This window comes from Phocoena phocoena, chromosome 19 (assembly GCF_963924675.1).
Source record: "Phocoena phocoena chromosome 19, mPhoPho1.1, whole genome shotgun sequence".
NCBI classification, from domain to species: Eukaryota; Metazoa; Chordata; class Mammalia; order Artiodactyla; family Phocoenidae; genus Phocoena; species Phocoena phocoena.
In genome coordinates this window covers 9,527,291-9,533,780 of record NC_089237.1, presented here as the reverse complement: position 1 = coordinate 9,533,780, position 6,490 = coordinate 9,527,291, and positions in this window count along the sequence as shown.

Sequence of the window (6,490 nt, the reverse complement as noted above, 5' to 3'; positions counted from 1 at the left end):
AAGCTTCTCCCGAGAGAAGCTCCCTGGGCCGCCGCTGTGCATGTCAGCCCGGGCAGGGGCAGGGGCCAGGCGGGCCCCCTCCTCATGCTTCTGGGGCCTCGTCTGGGCGAGAGGGGGGGTGGCGAGAGGGGGGAGGGGGCCGCACGGCGAGGACAGACTCGGGGCCTGCAGGGCAGCACCGGCCACTCCAGCTGATGCTTTTCCTTCCAGGTGCCTGGGGAGCACTGCGGGGAGAAGGGAGCCCGCCCCCCGCCTGCGCTGTTCCTTCTCTTTCAGGACTCGTTCTTGTCGGGCTTTAAAATAGTCAGCATCTTTCCTTGAGCTACATACCTAATAACCAAAACTGTGAGGAAGGTAGTCCCGTCAGAGATTCTGGGATAACCTGTTTCTTATTTGGTTTTTCTTCCTCCTGCCCCTGAACTCCATTCCTCGTTTTAGAGGAAGGAGCAGGTCTGACCCCATCACCTTAGGGCTTCAGCCTTTTCTGCCTCCGAACTGGCCTTCACCTGGACTCGCCGTGCATGTGGCGCTGGCCCTTGGAGAGGAGCGGGCCTTCATCTGCGCGGCAGGGGCGGGTGGGGGGAGCCGGAGGGTGAGTGGTCGGCCTCCCGCTGGAGTCGGCCTCGCCCTCCTAACGCGTGGCCTGAAGGAGCCGTGGCCGCCGCTCTCCTGCTGTTCTCTCAGGGACTCTCGTCCGGGGCCCGGCGCCCGGTCCAGGCAGAGCAGGGCTGGCCGGGCCATTGCAGCACCAGTGTGACCCTGGCTCCTCTGACACCTTCCGGGCGGGCTCACATCTCTGGAAATAGCTTTTGTAAAGGGGAGTGGTGGGGTCACTTTCTGGGGTCCCCCCTTCATGTAGGTCCTACCTGGAGTGGCTTCAGGCGTTTTAATGCCAGAGCTCGTGAAGGTGGCAGAAGAGGGTCCAGGCTGGGAACCTGAAATTTCTGGGCGGGAGAACCAGGGTGGTGCCAGCCGAGGTCCAGGGGGTCTGGGTCGGTGCTGGAGCCCCTCTGGCTATCTGAGTCCCTGGCCCTGGTTCTCACGAATATTACCTAGACAGAGAGGCACCTGGATCAGTATTAGTCTATTTATCAGAGGTGTAAATAATCCATGTATAGTTTTTCTCCTTTTAGATTATTTTGTATTTGTTTTAAAAAAAAGTTTTGTCAAAATATAAAGAAATGACTGAAAGTTGTTGACAGGGTTTTTAAAAAAATTATAATTATTCCAATCGGTTTTTGTCTGTTTTTTTTTTTTTGCATTGTAAACTAGCGCCAAGGAACTGCAGCAAATAAACTCCACATCTGCCCAAACCACTTTGTTGCCTGTGGCGTTGCTTCATGCCCACATGGGCCCTGAGAAGGAAGGTCGTGCTTGTCAGGTGCACTTCCGCGGGAGGATGTGTCACTTGAACCTCTCGTCTTAAGTCTAGTGATGATAAAGATCGGAAGTGGCGAGGATGGTTGTGTCTTCCGTTAAGGAGAGCGGAGCAAAAGTGATGGTTAGCGTAGTCATTCCCGCCCCCCCCCCCCCCGCCCTTTTTGGAAGGAGAAACAAACGTCAGACATCAACTTCAAATTAAGATCGAGAAATGTGCCTTCAGCCTTTATAATACATTCTTAGTATTATTTCATTTTCCAGATGTGCCTACATAACGCCAGGGAAGAGTCACAGTGAGGTAGAGCTCAAAAGTTGAGAAGACATTCAGCATAGCATCTCAGGGTAAGGAGATGGACAAGCCTTAGCCTGTCCCCTCGGCTGGTGGTTCATGAGAGCATGCAACGTAGACTTATTATGCGAGCCAGCAATTCTATTCCAAGGTTCATGCCCAAGAGAACTGAAAGCATGTCCACACAACAACTTGCACACGACTGTTTATAGCAATGTGATTCACAACAGCCAAAAGGTGGAAACAATCTAGATGTTCCTCAACTGATGAATGGATGACCAGACTGTCGTCTGTTCATACGAGGGAGTATCGCGCAGCTGCAGAAAGGAATGAAGTACAGATTCGTGCTGTGACGTGGCTGAACCCCGAAAACATTACGCCGAGCGAAAGAAGCCCGACACAAACCCACGGTTGATATGATTCTTTTCATACGCAGAAAAGGCACATCTATGGAGAGAGAAAGTAGACTGGTGGTAGTCAGAGGCTGGAGATGTTGGGGAGAATGGGGAGTGACTGCCCATGGGTACAGGGTTTCTTTTTTGGGGTGTTGAAAATATTTGGGAGTTAGTGGTGTTGGTTACACAGTGTTGTGAATGCACTAAATCCCCCTGAATTGTACACTTTAAAAGGGTGAATTTTATGCTAAGTGAATTACATCTCGGTTTTAGAACAATGGCAGTGAACAGACGCCATCACTTGCCATGGTTTTACTTGTTCTCAAAGTGTGGTTCCCTGGTCAGCATCTTCAGCGACATCTGGGAATGGGTTAGGAATGCACATTCTCAGGCCCCTGCCACACTGATGGAATTAGAGCCTCTTGTGCTGGGGCCTGACACAGTTTAACAAGTTCTCCAGGTGCTTCTGGTGCCCAGTAGTGTTTGAGAACCACTGGCTTAAACAACCACCCTGATTCCTTCCATTACCAAACTGAGGTTTGGCCGCTCATCGTTTAAGAATCCAACGTTGAGAGACAAATGTTGGGTAAAAGGAAAGATATTAACTTTATTGAGGAAGCTGGCAATCCTGCAGAGAAGGTGGACTCGTGTCGCAACGAACCAATTCCCCCTTGTCGACTGGGGGCAAGAGCTTTTAAAGGGGAGTTTCAGGGGTTCACAGGCGGGGTTGGGGGGCCATATGCAGAACAGCACAGTCAGCTCTGACAGTAGTCTTGAAATTGCTCACACAGAGGTCTGATCAGTGTCATCTTGATTCAGTTAATCTTCGACTCCGGGGTCAGTTTGTTCCCATTTCCTTGAGGCCAGTTCTTGGAATTGTGCAAGATGGAGCAGCTTATGTCTCGTGGCTACGCTCTGGTCATCGTGTAGTTAACTTCTTCCTCCTGGTCGGGGTTTCAGTATCTGCAAAGCAGCTCAAAGGATATGGATCAGAATAGTATCCATAGCCCTTAGGAGGAACGAAAGGTCCTTGAGTTTGTTTAATGGTTGAACTATTATTATTTTGTCTTGTTTGACGATTTTCCTCTGTTTCTGCATTTTCTCATTTCTCTGATTAAATTTATTCTTTGACTAAAGTTCTTCCAGACAAGAGGCAGGTGGAGGACATGGGGAGGGTGGGTGTCTCTGTCCCAGGAAGGCCCCAAAAGGTCCTGCGCCATTACACTTCCTTCACTTCGTTGCTAGGCACACACACACACACACACACACACACACCCCAGGCTTAGTGAGGCATAATTCTGTACCATATAATTCACCCATTTGAAGTGTACAATTCAGTGAGTTGGTATATTCACAGAGTTGTTCAGCAATGAACATGACTTTAGAATATAATCATCGTTCCCAAAACAAACCCTGTCGTACCCATTAGCATTCACTCATCTCCCCACAGCTCTAGGCAAACACTACTTTCAGCCTCTGTGGATTTGCCTATCCTGGACATTTCATAGAAGTGGAATCATACACTGTGTAGTCCTTTGTGCCTGACTGCTCTTAATTAGCACAGTGTTTTCGAGATTCATCTGTGTTGTAGTTTGTGTCAGCACTTCATTCCCTTTTATAACTGAATAATATTCCATTTTATGGATACACCACATTTTTATCCATTCATCCATTGATGGGCATTGGGTAAGTTCCACTTTTTGGCTACTCTGGACAATGCAACCATGAACATTCATATGCAAGTTTTGTGAGCGTTGCTGGAGTTTTTGACAGTTCGTCCTATTGCATCTATGGCCTTGCTTACCATTTACTTCTCAGCCGAGTGCCTACCTCGACTCCCTCCTCTCGGCTTTGATGGACGAGTCTGGGCTCACCTACCTCTTGGCCAGCTCAGTGTCAGGCTCTTTCATTGGCCTCTCTGCCCACCCACCACCTGCTGATATTCCCCGGGGCTCTAGCCTCTAGTGCTCATAAGCTTCCTGGGTAGGTGACCAGTCACATGGTTTCAACTGCTACTAACCATCTGGGGCCCTTAAATGTGCCTGTGTGATTCCTGTCTCTCCCCAGCACCCCCCAGGGGGGCACTGGGCCTCCCACACTCAGCATGCCTGCACCTGAGCTTATGCTCTGATCGCCCCAGGGGTGCTCCGTGTCAACATTTTCCCCTAGACTTAGCCTCGTGGGTGATTTTTTTAATTTTATTTATTTATTTATTTTTGGCTACATTGGGTCTTCGTTGCTGCGCGTGGGCTTTCTCTAGTTGCGGTGAGCGGGGACTACTCTTGGTTGTGGTGCGCGGGCTTCTCACTGCAGTGGCTTCTCGTTGCGGAGCACGGGCTCTAGGTGTGTGGGCTCAGTAGTTGTGGCACGCGGGCTCAGTAGTTGTGGCTCACAGGCTTAGTTGCTCTGCGGCATGTGGGATCTTCCTGGACCAGGGAAGACACCTCAAACCCGTGTCCCCTGCGTTGGCAGGCGGATTCTCAACCACTGCTCCACCAGGGAAGCCCTCGTGGGTGATTCTTGTCCTAGCACATCGTTACTCTGGTGGCTGCAGAATGATGAGTCCCATCTCCAGTGCTCCCTCCAGTGACCAGTTGGCCCTCGGCATCCTGGCTGTGAGGAGGCTTTCCTTTTCCTATTTATATGCCTGTTAATGGCACAGATGCGTGGATTCCTATTTCTAGAGGTCTGCAACATATCATTGTCCTTAATGAATTTGATGCTCAAAATGTCCCAGATTTGGCCAGTGAGAGCCCTATCCATCTGCTCCGTGTCCTGTGACATGTCATGCCCTGCATTTTCTTAGCACTGACTCCCTTCCTGGCATCACAAAATATTTCGGGATCACCTTGTACCCACCCTGCCTCAGCTCCAGGGTCAGCCATTTCTCTGGGGGGCGCTGGTTCCTTCTAGAGACCAAGATCTGGGCTCTAGGTGTGCTCATTGCTACTGGGGTGTCTTTGCTTCTTTGCCCTTTCAGTGAACAGGGCTGGGAAATGTGCGCATAGATAACACACGTATACGTACACACACACTAGGGCATGTACACATATATGTAACAGCACATACCTCATTGGGCTATAAGAGAATGAGATGCACATTTTAAAAAGCCAAAAAACAGGGCTTCCCTGGTGGCGCAGTGGTTGAGAGTCCGCCTGCCGGTGCAGGGGACACGGGTTCGTGCCCCGGTCCGGGAAGATCCCACATGCCGCGGAGCGTTTGGGCCCATGAGCCATGGCCGCTGAGCCTGCGCGTCCGGAGCCTGTGCTCCGCGACAGGAGAGGCCACAACAGTGAGAAGCCCGCTTACCACAAAAAAAAAAAAAAAAAGCCAAAAAACAGTAACAACTCTTAGCCCAGTGCCTGGACATGGAACTCAGTTTAATTATCATCATCATCATCATTATTTTCATTATTATTGAAAACTATGGAATCCTTTGCTCATCCAACAGGGAAACTTTGATCCTCCACATGCCGTGCATGAAATCCCAGTTTGGGGTCCAGAGCAAGGGGCCAGCTGACTCACCCCCTCACTCCAAGCTGGTGGACAGCGGCGCCAAGTGCACAGACTTCTACTTAAAACGTGATGCGTGGATGTGCCCAGCAGCTGCGCCTCCGTACTGCAGAACGTCAGAGCCCTCCCCAAAGGCGCCAAAGAGATGCTTTGCTGGAAAGGGAAACGCTCTGAGCAGAGGATCACGTGCAAGCGATACATGCTGCTCCTGCAGGAAGTGCTCTGCTGTATCTTTTCTTTCATATGTTATTCGGGTGTTGGCACAGCAAGGAAAGTACGGGGCCAGCCGCCACTTCAGGCTACTTGACACCGTGGACTCTGCCTTGCGGTTCCTGGGGAGGCCATTGTCTCACGTTACAGGACCTCCTCGCTGGATGGTCTTGGCCCCAGCATAGACGAGCCACAAGCAGCTCTGTGGTCAAGTCTGTGCTGTGAAGTGTCTCTTTCTCTCCTTTCCAGCCGAGGGTTCTGCTAGATTTTCATGGTTTAGATCAACTCCAGCTTCTACCTGGAGCGAGCTGTTTCCTAACCTGGTTAAAACAAGCGGGCTGCTATGTGTGACCCGCTGCAGAGAAGACAGTAGAAAACCTCGGCCCTGTTAGCCACGGACGGTCATGTGACTTGGGTACCAGAACTCGTGTCCTGTACCAAGAGGGACAAGAGTGATTGCAGCCAGACTAGCCTCATCTTCCGTCATCTAGTCCTCCTCTTGGTTCGCTGCATTGCATCGCACGAAATCTACTTTCTACTCTTGGATTAGATCTTTGTACAAATTCAGTTGAAACACACCTGTTTATGTTTCCTACGGGTTCAGAATTCTGCTTAGCATCCTCCTGACAGGCGTCCTTAGTGATTACCATACACAGTCTCCTCCGATCTTTATGCTCTTAAGCAAGACGTAATTACAGTTTAT